This window comes from Sapajus apella, unplaced genomic scaffold (assembly GCF_009761245.1).
Source record: "Sapajus apella isolate SASKATOON/1434 unplaced genomic scaffold, GSC_monkey_1.0 scaffold65, whole genome shotgun sequence".
Lineage (NCBI taxonomy): Eukaryota > Metazoa > Chordata > Mammalia > Primates > Cebidae > Sapajus > Sapajus apella.
Genome location: NW_022437005.1, coordinates 4,709,937 through 4,721,826, shown reverse-complemented (window position 1 = coordinate 4,721,826; position 11,890 = coordinate 4,709,937). Strand labels below are relative to the sequence as shown.

Genomic DNA, 11,890 nt, shown 5'->3' with positions numbered 1-11,890 from the left:
TCAGGTGATCCATCTGCCTTAGCCTCCCAAAGCGCTGAGATTACAGGCGTGAGCCACTGCGCCCAGCCAATTCATTTTAAATCAAATTTATTGAGGTATAATTTACATACAATAAAACTCATCCATACATTTTAAGCATTCAGACAGATGACCTTTGACAAATGCAAGCACCTAAACAAGATATAACACCTGACCATCACCCCAGAGAGTGTTTTAGTCCCCCACTTGCAGTCCCCTCAGTCCCAGTCCATCGCTGATCTGCTTTCTGTAACTGTAAATTAGTTCTGCTGGTTTAAAAATTTTATATAGCCGGGTACGGTGGCTCAAGCCTGTAATCCCAGCACTTTGGGAGGCCGAGGTGGGTGGATCACGAGGTCAAGAGATCGAGACCATCCTGGTCAACACGGTGAAACCCCGTCTCCACTAAAAATACAAAAAATTAGCTGGGCATGGTGGCGCGTGCCTGTAATCCCAGCTACTCAGGAGGCTGAGGCAGGAGAATTGCCTGAACCCAGGAGGCGGAGGTTGCGGTGAGCCGAGATCGCGCCATTGCACTCCAGCCTGGGTAACAAGAGCGAAACTCCGTCTCAAAAAAAAAAAAAAAAAAAATTTATATAAATTGAATCATATGGAAGGCACTCTTGCATGCAGTGGTTTTAAGACTCATCCATGCTGTTCGATCTGTTAGTAATTTCAATCTTCTTATTACTATCCCTTTCTATGAAGAGACCAAATATTATTTACCCATTTTTTTAGTTGATGGATTACTTGAATTGATTCCAATTTTTAGCAATTGTGAGTAAAGCTGCTATGCGCATTTGGATACAAGCCTTTTAAAAAGACAGCTTATTATTCCAACATATATACTTTCACAAGCTTTGGAGCAATCAAATCAAATGGCACTATGGTGGTCACTAGCTACTTATGCCTATTCAGATTTGTGTACAAGTCTTTTTGTGAGCTTTTTTTTTTTTTTTTTTTTTGAGACAGAGTCTTGCTCTGTCACCAGACTGGAGTGCAATGGCGCGATCTCGGCTCACTGCAACCTCCACCTCCCGCGTTCAAGCAATTCTCCTGCCTCAGCCTCCTGAGTAGCTTTGACTACAGGCGAGCGCCACCATGCCCAGCTAATTTTTGTATTTTTTCAGTAGAGACGGGGTTTCACCATGTTGGCCAGGATGGTCTCGATCTCTTGACCTCGTGATCCGCCCACCTCAGCCTCCCAAAGTGCTGGGATTACAGGCGTGAGCCACCACGCCCAGCCAAACTTATGTTTTCATTGTGCTTCAGTGAATACATGACAGAATTGCCGGGTCATATGGTGGGTGTTTGTTTAAATTTAAAATAAATGCCAGTAGTTCTCCCAAGCAGTCGTACTATTTTATTTGTATTTTTATTTTTTGATACAGGGTCTCACTCCATCACCCAGGCTGGAGAGCAGTGGTGTGATCATGGCTCATGGCAGCCTCAGCCTTCCTGGCTTAGGTGATTCTCCCACCTCAGCCTCCTGGGTAGTTGGTACTACAGACGTGTGCCACCACACCCAGCTAATTTTTTGCATTTTTAGTAGAGATGGGATTTTGCCATATTGCCCAGGCTGGTCTCAAACTCCTGAGCTCAAGCAATCTGCCCGCCTCGGCCTCCTGAAGTGCTGGGATTACAGACGTGAGCCACTGCATCCAGCCAGTACTATTTTAAGTTCTTGCCAGCAAACTAGGAGAGTTTCAACTGCCCTACATTCTAACCAGCACTTGCTATTACACGTCTTTTTAGTTTCAGCCATGCTTGTGGGTGAGAGGCAGCATCTTACCATGGTTTCATTCTGCACCTTCCTGAAGACTACTGAGGGTGGGCATCTCTTCCTGTGTGTGCTGGCCATTTGCATGTCCTTTGTGAAGTGTCTGTTCATGTCTTCTGCTCAGTTTTCATTGTTTGCCTTCCTATGAATGAGTTGTATGGGTTCTTTATGTGTTTGCAATGCAAATCCTTTTTCAAATACAGGTGCTGTGAACGTTTTCTCCCAGTCTGTAGTTTGGCTTTTCAGAGCAGGAAGTTTTCACCCTGATGAAGTCTGAAGTCCGACCTTCTGCCATGGTGGGCCTGTGGCCTCCAGTCCCTGTCACTCCTTTGGGGTCTCTTTTAACTCATTTGTTTTAAAAAAAGTTTTAAAATAATTTTTATTGATATGGAACTTTTCATGAATTTTCATGTCATCCTTTCAGGGCCCATGCTAATCTTCTCTGTATTGTTCCAGTTTTTAAAATTTATTTTTGAGACAGACCCTCACTCTGTTACCCAGGCTGGAGTACAGTGGTGTGATCTTTGCTCATTGCAACCTGTGCCTCCTGGGCTCCTGTCTCAGCCTCCCAAGTAGCTGGAATTACAGCCATGCACCACCACACCTGGATAGTTTTTGTATTTTTAGTAGAAACTGGGTTTCGCCATGTTGGCCAGACTGGTCTTAAACTCCTGGCTTCAAGTGATCCACCCCTTTCAGCCTCCCAAAGTGCTGGATTATAGGGATGAGCCACAGCGGCCAGCTTTCATTCCAATTTTATATATGTGCTGCCAAAGCGAGCACTTTAACTCCTTTCAGTCCTTTGCTTTCTGCTTTGCAGATCAGCTTGCCCAGCTCCTGCATCTAGTCTTGCATAAAACCCTTCTCAATACTCAATTAAAAAAGAAAGGGGGGCGAGAGAGAGAGAGAGAGAGAGAAGGGGGGGAGATGATGCTCCTCGGATCTTTCAGTCCTTTCCTCACAGCTCTTTCTCTTCCTTCCCATTTGCTGTCTCCTCCCCATCTTTACCCTAAAATTAACTTTTGGGTAAAATCAGGTTCCCCTCCTCATAGAGGTCCACCTTCAATATTGCCAGAACACATTCTCAGGCTAGGCACCTGAGGATTTACGTTACCCAGAACGTAAATCCTGCCATATAAGGGCGCCCAAATTGCAGTGTTATGGGAATGAAAAGGGATCCCAGGCAGGTCAAATTGAGGAGATGATATTTCTTCTCCTGTAACACTCTCACCTGTGTGAGCTCCCTCTCCAGGTGTGTGTCATGTCAGATGAGATGAGAGTCCATGGAAGTGCTGATTAACTCTCACCTGCATCAGAGCCACTCACCTGGGTAGCTTTTAATTTCTCCCACTCTGTCCCAGAGCCTGGCTCTACCCATTAGACAGTTAGAAGCTGGTGGTTTTCAGAGTATGGTCCTCAGGGCAGCCGCATCTGCACTGCCTGGAAACTTGCTGGAAATGCAGTTTCTAATTAGGTCCCACACTTGCTCATGCATCAGAATCCCTGGCGGGGACTATTAGAACAATCAGAATAAAGATTGCTGGGACAGTCACGGAATTCAGTGGGTCTGAAGTAGGGCCTGAGAATGTGCATTTCTAACAGGTTCCCAGTTGACAGTGTTGCTGTGGCTCCAGGGGGCCCTCTGAGAAGCACCACATTAAAGATTCTGATTCAGTTGGTGTGACATCCCATGTTCCAATGCTCCCCCGTGCTGTCCAGCCAGGAGGTTGGGAGCTCTGGTCCATGGTCTGTGCTGCAATGTGGCTAGCGCCACGCATCTCCAGAAGACCAGAAGGACCGTCCTAAAGGGCTTTCTCCTTCATCTAAGTTTTCATCACAAGCCACCTGTGCGTGTCCCGTGTACTTGGGGCTTGCAATTTTCCTCTAAGGACCTGTAGGGCTCTCTCCAAGTTCAAGCAGTCTCGCATCCCAGAGTGCTGGGGCCTGCTGACAGCTCATGTGCTTGGCCCCACGTGCTACAGGAGCTGTGAGAGTTTGACCCAGCAAGGTGGATCCCTTGACAGCTCTGGGCAAGGCCCTTGGTTGGAAAGGGACACGTCCCTTTTGGTGCTGGTGAGCAGTAAGCATCAAAGCTGTTGACAAGGGCCTCTGGAATGTGACTGTTTCTGAGGCTGTTACAAAATTATATTAAATTCCCCAAAGACTGTATGCATTGTAATATATGCAGACTTTTTTTTTTTTTAAGATTATAGCTCTTTTACTAACAAAAATCAGTTGAATCATCTTAATGCCTGTGGCAGAAGGTGACTAGAATAATTTTTGAGATAAATTTGCCAATGGATCGCTCCAAGAGGAGAGTTTACATGGTGTTCATGGACTTTCACACCCTTTTCTCTGTTAACTTGAGCTGGCACATGAACAAATAAAATAAAACACACAGGCTTCTACTATACTTGAAACATAATTTGTTTTAAATCCTACAAGAATCATGGATTTACTTTTACACTGTGCTGCTGTTGTTTCTTAACCAGCGTTAGTAAGTGCGGGGAAATACTGGGCGGTGTAACTGGAAGGCTCTGTTTTTATTCTCAGTTCTCTTTTCTCTCCCCTATGATTTTGAACTCATTCTCCCCACTCCTTTGGAAACTTGTGCCATTAATTTTGCTGTCTCTCACTTTTATCTTCAAAATCTTTCCATCCATTGGTTTCCTTCCATGTGCTCTCATAAATATGCTCATGTGTTCCCTATGCTGAAAACACACAAACCAACACGCACACATGCAAACTAACAAAGTTTTCTTTGGTATCTTTTCATAACCCCTCCTCCTGTTTCTCTATATATTTCAACAATCCTGACTTCTTTCAGATCCTCAAAAACTCTAAGGTCTTCAGAAACAATTTGACATTATGTAACAATGCTAAACGTTCTCATAGCCAATGACTCAGAATGTTATTTTTAGAGAAATTCCCCAGAAAAACATTCTAACTTGTGAAACAGGTGAGGTGCAAGAATGTCTCCAGGTATGTTGTTGGTAAAGCAAAATTATTAAAACAAGTTAAATATTTAGGAGATGGGTAAATGAATTGTGATATCTCTTACGTTGAGCAACTACACAATAATGAAAATTTATCTCAGCCTTAACAGTCAACGTGGGTGAACTCTCAAAACATCACACTGAGTGAAGAATGCCATGAGATAATATATGTAATATCATTACATTTACATAAAATTTTAAACTAACAACATTTAGCAATATATAAAGACATATGTACATATAACAACAACCAGGACAAGTAAATAATATGCACAGAATTCACAGCACTAGTTATATACTTAATACATATTTAATACACAGCATGTATATATAGTTAATATATCTAGACTGTATTTTTTCAATGTATATATTGATAAAAAAGGAAGGGATACATAAGAAGGGAAATAGAGAGGGCTTCAGAAGTATTGTACATGCAAGCTTTTTATTTATCAACCACGCTTACATAAGATGTGGTCACCCAAGGGCTTTCATTGTTTTTACTCTTTTGTCAAGACATAATTTGCATATACTAAAATGCACAAATCTTAAATGGATGCTCCATGAATTTTTACCTATGTATATACCCATGTAACCACGACCCAGTTCAGGATAGATAACATTTCCATCATTCTCATAAGTTTCTTCAGGCTCTTTCTCACTCAACCCCATTCCCCACTCCCCTAAACAGGTAGACACTATTCTGACCTCTCTCATTGTATGTAGATAAGTTTTGCCTTTTTTTTTTTTTTTTTGGAGACAAGGTCTTGCTCTGCTGTCACTCAGGCTGGAGTGAGTGCAGTGGTATGATCACAGCTCACTGCAGCCACAAACTCCTGGGCTCAAGTTGTTCTCCCACCTCAGCCTCCCGAGGAACTGGGACTATAGGTGCACACCACCACAACCAGCTAATTTAAAATATTTTTTTTGTAGAGATGGGATCCCCTTGTGTTGCCCAGGCTGGTCTTAAATTCCTAGACTCACGGCATCCTCTGGCCTCAGGTGTGAGCCACTGCGCCTGGCTTGTCCGATCTCTTGTGGTCAATATTGAATTTTTGAGAGTCACTTGTATTTAATGTAAGAGCAATGCATTCATTTTTCTTGTTGTGCTGTACACCACAATTATTTATCCATTCTTCTATTGATGGACATTTGGGTTGTATTTAGTTTTGGGCTGTTAGCAATTTAGCGGCAATGTGCATTTTTGTACATGTATTTTGGTGTGCATAAGCACTCATTTCTTTCAGGGTATATACCCAGGAATGGAACTGCTTGGTCACATGGGGAGTGTATGTTTAATTTTAGAAGAAACTGCCAAACGGTTCTCCAAAGTGCTTGTACCGATTTATATTTTCACCAGCAGCATGTAAGAGTTCACTTCCTCCACATCCTCACCAATGCCTGATATTTTCAGAGATTTAATTTTAGCCATTCTAGTGAGTGTGTCGTCACAGCATATTGTAGTTCTCATTTGCATTTCCCTGTAACCATTGAGGTTGAGCATCTTTTTTTTTTTTTTCTTGAGACAAGAATCTTGCTCAGTTGCTCAGGCTGGAGCACGCTGGTGCAATCTCGGCTTACTGCATCCTTCACCTCCTGGGTTCAAGTGATTTTCCTGCCTCAGCCTTCCAAGCAGCTGGGATTACAGACGTGTGCCACCATGTCTGGCTAATTTTCTGTTTTTAGTAGAGACAGGTTTTCGCCATGTTGGCCAGGCTGGCCTTGAACTCCTGACCTCAAGTGATCCACTTACCTCGATCTCCCAAAGTGCTGGAATTACAGGCATCAGCCACTGTGTCTGACTGATGTTGAACATCTTTTTCTATTTTTACTTTAAAAAAAAAAATTTAAAAAAATATGGAACGCTTCACGAATTTGCATGTCATCCTTGCGCAGGGGCCATGCTAATCTCTGTATCGTTCCAATTTTAGTATATGTGCTGTCGAAGTGAGCACTGAACATCTTTTTTATAAATTTACTGGCCGGCTGGGCCTGGTGGCTCACGCCTGTAATCCCGGCACTTTGGGAGGCCGAGGCGGGTGGATCACGAGGTCAAGAGATCGAGACCATCCTGGCCAACATGGTGAAGCCTCGTCTCTACTAAAAATACAAAAATTAGCTGGGTGTGGTGGCGTGCGCCTGTAGTTCCAGCTACTTGGGAGGCTGAGGCAGGAGAATTGCTTGAACCTGGGAGGTGGAGGTTGCAGTGAGCCGAGATGGTGCCACTGCACTCCAGCCTGGCACCTGGCAGCAGAGCGAGACTCCATCTCAAAAAAAAAAACAAAAAAACAAAAAAACTTACTGGCCATTTGGATATCCTTTTGTGGGAATGCCTGCTAAATTCATTAGCTCATTTTTTCCTATTGGATACCAGACACCTTTAATGAAGGTAAAAGTGTTATGAAATAGCTTCTTACTCATGCCGGGAGTTACGAGGAAACTGAAGTGGCTTTGTGAAGAAAGTGAGGAGGGAGACAAGGACCCTGCGTCTCAGGTCTCTGAAGCTTATTGGTCTCTGCTCCCCAGAACCTAGTACACAGCTGGGTACAAGGCAGGAACCCAGCAAAAGTTCATCAAATAAGGGGACTGTCCTTGTTTTGAGGGCTGTTGTGGACCGCGGAATGCACGATCCCCTCAACTCTACTATTCCATCTCTCTGAAGCTGCGCCAGACCCTGGGACCCCTCCAATTCTGGACAGGTGGCCCATAAGTAGCCTCAGGCCACTGGCTCACTAAGACAGCCCTGATGCAGTCTTGCTGATTAGCCTGCTTGAATCCCATGGAAAACCTCTCCAGTCACTAGAGTCCTCCATGAGCTCCTGGGATTGCATCATTATTTCCATCCCAATTTCTCTAAAATTCAAGATTTGTATTCAATAGTGTTGGTCTCCCTGAACCTGGATCCCCAAGTTCTCAGAAGAATTAGGGACCGCAAGCTGCCCTCACCAGTCCAGATCTCTGCTGAGTGCTCGTTCCACCCGGGATGAGCTCCTGGAGATAAACGTTGTGTGCATGGTGTTATTTTGTGTGCACAACTCAGCCAAGCGGCCTCCTGTGCCGCTCATCTTCCCACCACCTGGCTACCAAGAGGCCCAATCGGTATCTGTGAACTGAGCGGATAAAGTATGATTTAGGATTGGTTTCCCCATTGAGTAAGCCATCTTTCATTTCTACCGTCTTGGGCCAAAGGGAAAAAAGAAAATAACAAAAAACAAAAACCAGGAATATCTTTTTTTTTTTTTTTTTTTTTGAGACGGAGCCTCACTGTCACCCAGGCTGGAGTGCAGTGGCATGATCTCAGCTTACTGCAACCTCTGCCTCCTGAGTTCAAGTGATTCTCGTGCCTCAGCCTCCCAAGTAGCTGAGATCATAGATACACACCACCACGCCTGGCTACTTTTTGTACTTTTAGTAGAGACAGGGTTTCACCATGTTGGCCAGGCTGCTCTCAAAGCGATCTGTCCTCCTCGGCCTCCCAAAGTTCTGGGATTATAGGCATTATCCACTGTGCCCAGCCAGGGACAACACCCTTTTATGCTTAAACAGAGACTCAAACATCTTGATGTTTTCTTGTTCTTGATAATTTTGTTAAAATCCAAATATTCCTTGATCATTGAACACTTCTGTGTCAGCTGTTTGAAGCAGTAAATCCCATTTCTACATTCCTTCATCATATGTGTCCAACTGAAAAAGAATGTTAAAGAAGACAGTAAAATGCTCAATGGTAGAGTTCTGAAATGATCAGAATTAATCAATCAATTAACCATTTATTTATTCAAATGACTAACACTTATTATGAATCTCCTGGGAGCCATGCATTGTGACAGGTGAGGGATGTGACACTGGAGATTTAAGCCTGGTGGTGGATGGGCTTTTGTCTTGAACTCCTGACCTCAAGTGATCTGCCGGCCTTGGCCTCCCAAAGTGCTAGGATTATAGGCGTTAGCCGCCACACCCGGCCTTGGATGGGCTTTTGTAACATGTATGTCTTCCTGGTGCCTTGTCCATGATTGTTTCTGGGTATGGCATTTTCTCCCACTCTTGTGAACCCCCTGGTATTCCAGCGATGGCTGCTGAAACCCCGTCCCTGCCTGGTTTCAGTGTCTGATTATGCTAGGTTGTAATTCCATGTGCTGCCAGGAGGTGTCTCTCTCTAACACCTGATGCTGCCACGGCTGAAAATGTTGGTTTCTGTGTGACAAGTGAGAACAGTGATAAAGTCAATTTTGTGAGTTTGAGCTTTTATCTTAAAAATAAGTTATCTTGGAATAAAAAGTTATCTTGATCAGTGAAGGGCATGTAAATATTGTTGGGTTTTTTATTTTTCATTTTTTATATCTTCAGGAACACATGTAAAAGTTTTTGCAATGGCATTGTCCAATAGAACTTTTTGCTATGTTAGATGTGCTTTACTAACTTCTCTGTCCAATAATGGTAGCCACCAGCCACACGGAGCTATTCAGAAGCTGAAATGTAGCTAGTAAGACCGAGGAACTGAATTTTCGATGTTACTTAATTTTGATTAATTAATTGATTAGTTTTTAGAGACAGAGCTTAGCTTGGTTGCACAGGCTGGAATGCAGTGGCATGCCATAGCTCACTGCAGCCTTAAGCAAGCACCACCACGCCCAGTTAATTTTAAAATTATTTTTTCTAGGGATGGATCTCACTATGTTGTCCAGGCTGGTCTTGAACATGTGGCCTCAAGCAATTCTCTGCTTTGATTTCCCAAAATGCTGGGATAACAGGCATGAGCCATCATGCCCAGCCTTATTTAAATTTAAACAGCTACATGTGGTCACTGTGTGGAGCAGCATAGCTTTAGAATAAATTTTTAAAATTAGTTAGTTTTAAAAATTGACACATTGTCATTGTACATATGTGTGGGGTGCAGTTTGATATTTCAATACATATGTTGTATAATTGTCAAATCAGGGTAGTTAGCATATCAATCACCTCATGTATTTATCATTTCCTTGTGATGAGAACATTCAAAAGCCTCTCTTCTAGCTATTTTGTAATATACAATATCTTACTGTCACTGGGTGTGGTGGCTCATGCCTGTAATCCCAACACTTTGGGAAGCTGAGATGGGCAGATCACCTGAGGTTGGGAGTTCGAGACCAGCTTGACCAACATGGAGAAACCCCATCTCTTCTAAAAATACAAAAATTAGCCAGGCGTGGTGGCATATACCTGTAATCCTAGCTACTCAGGAGGCTGAGGCATGAGAATTGCTTGAACCAGGAAGCAGAGGTTGCAGTGAGCCAAGATTGCACCACTGCACTCCAGTCTGGGCAACAAAAGTAAAATTCCATATCCAAAAAAAAAAAAAATTATATATATATATATAAAATATATATAAACACATATATATAAAATATTTATATATATTTTGAGATATATATGTGTCTATATATATATATAGCTCTTACTGTTAACCATAGCCACCCTATTGTGGAATAGAACACCAGAATTTACGCCTCCCATCTAATTGTAATTTCAACCAAACTTTTCCCAGGCTTGGGACTCTCTCTTTGCTTCTATGAGATCAACTTTTTTTTTTTTTTTTAAAGATTCCACAAATGAGTGAAATCATGCAGTATTTGCCTTTCTGTGTCTGGTTTATTTCACTTAATATGATGTCCTCCAAGTTCATCCATGTTGTTGAAAATGACAGGATCTTTTTTTATGGCTGGTAGAATCATTTTTGTTTCTATTATTTTAGCAAAGGTGAATCAGGAGAGAAAATGTCAGAACAGGGTATGGCCAGTCAGTCTCCTCACCAGTGTCAGGGCAGATTAGTGTAAGACTGCGGAGTCCTAGGGATTTGTGGGTCAGTTTTGGCCTTGCCACTTAATAGCTGCTGTGACATTAGGTAAGTGAGTTCATTTCTCTGAGCCTCAGTTTCTTCATCTGTAGACTGGGGACTGTAATACCAACCTCAGAAGTCTACTGTGAGGACTGGGTGAAGTGCTGTGTGCAGCACTCAGCGTGTGGGAGCGTTGATTTACACAGTGAGGGCTCAGAAAAGTCCCTCTGCCCCTGCTGGCAGTGACAGCGGATTTGTTATTCACCAAACTCTGGTCTTCCTGCTCACTGTCTCTACAGGGGCTAAATCAGGGTGAGGACACAGTCAAAGGTCAAGAGCATCAAGCAAAGAATTAGTCGGCAGGCAGCCTAGGAGTCACGTTGTTGTGTCAACTGCATTAACCCCGAGGTCAGAATCGAAGGGGCGTACAGAAAAATTCTAAGACCAGAACAAAGGGATTTAAAAAAAAAAAACTCTTCACCAAAATTCCCCAAATATTAACATCTTGCCACATTTACCTTATTGTTTTCTCTCTCTGTGTGTACAAATACATATATTTTTCTGAATCATAGGAGAGTAAATTGCAGATCTGATGCCCTCTATCCCCCAAAGCTTCGGTGTATAATTCCTAAAAGTAAAGGACATTCTGCTACACAGCCGCAGCGCAATGACTAAGTCAGGAAACGGACCCTGATTCAATACAATTAGCTAATCTGCAGACTGTATTCAGATTTAGATGTCACCAACTGTCCCAGTAATGTCCTTATAGCCACACAATATCCCAGACCACGTGCTGCGGTTCGTTGCCATCTCTCATCTCCTCCCAACTGCGGCAATAGTTCCTTGGGCTTTCTTTGTCTTTCATGACACTGACATTTTTGAAGGCTCCAGGCGGTTTTCTTGTAGAATGCCCCACAATTTGGGTCTGCCCGATGTTTCCTCATGATAAGACTCAGGTTGTGTATTTTTGGCAAGAATACTGGGGAAATGATGGTGTGTTCTCAGCACATCAGATCAGCAGGGGCATGAGGTCCATCTTTTAGTTTGGGAGAATAAATTCTGATGAAAAATATTCCCAGTGAGAAGGAAAATTGAGAGGATCTAAGGAGGCTGCTGTGGTTTGCACAAGCAACTGTGGTTCGCTCAGTTCAAAGGACGGACGAAGGGTGGAAGGCAGAGGACTCCACTCAGAGAGTGAGTGAACCTAGAGAAGGGCGGCCGAAGAGCTGATGCCAGAAACGAGCTAAGCCCTGAAAAATGCTGAAGGCCACCAAACAGGCTTGTGAA

At 43.2% G+C, this 11,890-nt stretch overlaps 1 non-coding gene and 1 pseudogene across 1 annotated transcript; both read right to left on the bottom strand.

Annotated features, from left to right (window-relative positions):
• Window positions 1-2,179: 2,179 nt before the first annotated feature.
• On the bottom strand, window positions 2,180-2,280 carry LOC116530244 (annotated as a pseudogene).
• A 4,362-nt stretch (window positions 2,281-6,642) lies between these two features.
• On the bottom strand, window positions 6,643-6,746 carry LOC116530241. The gene has a single exon (XR_004259895.1). It is a non-coding gene; the product is annotated as a U6 spliceosomal RNA (small nuclear RNA).
• Between the last annotated feature and the right edge of the window lie 5,144 nt (window positions 6,747-11,890).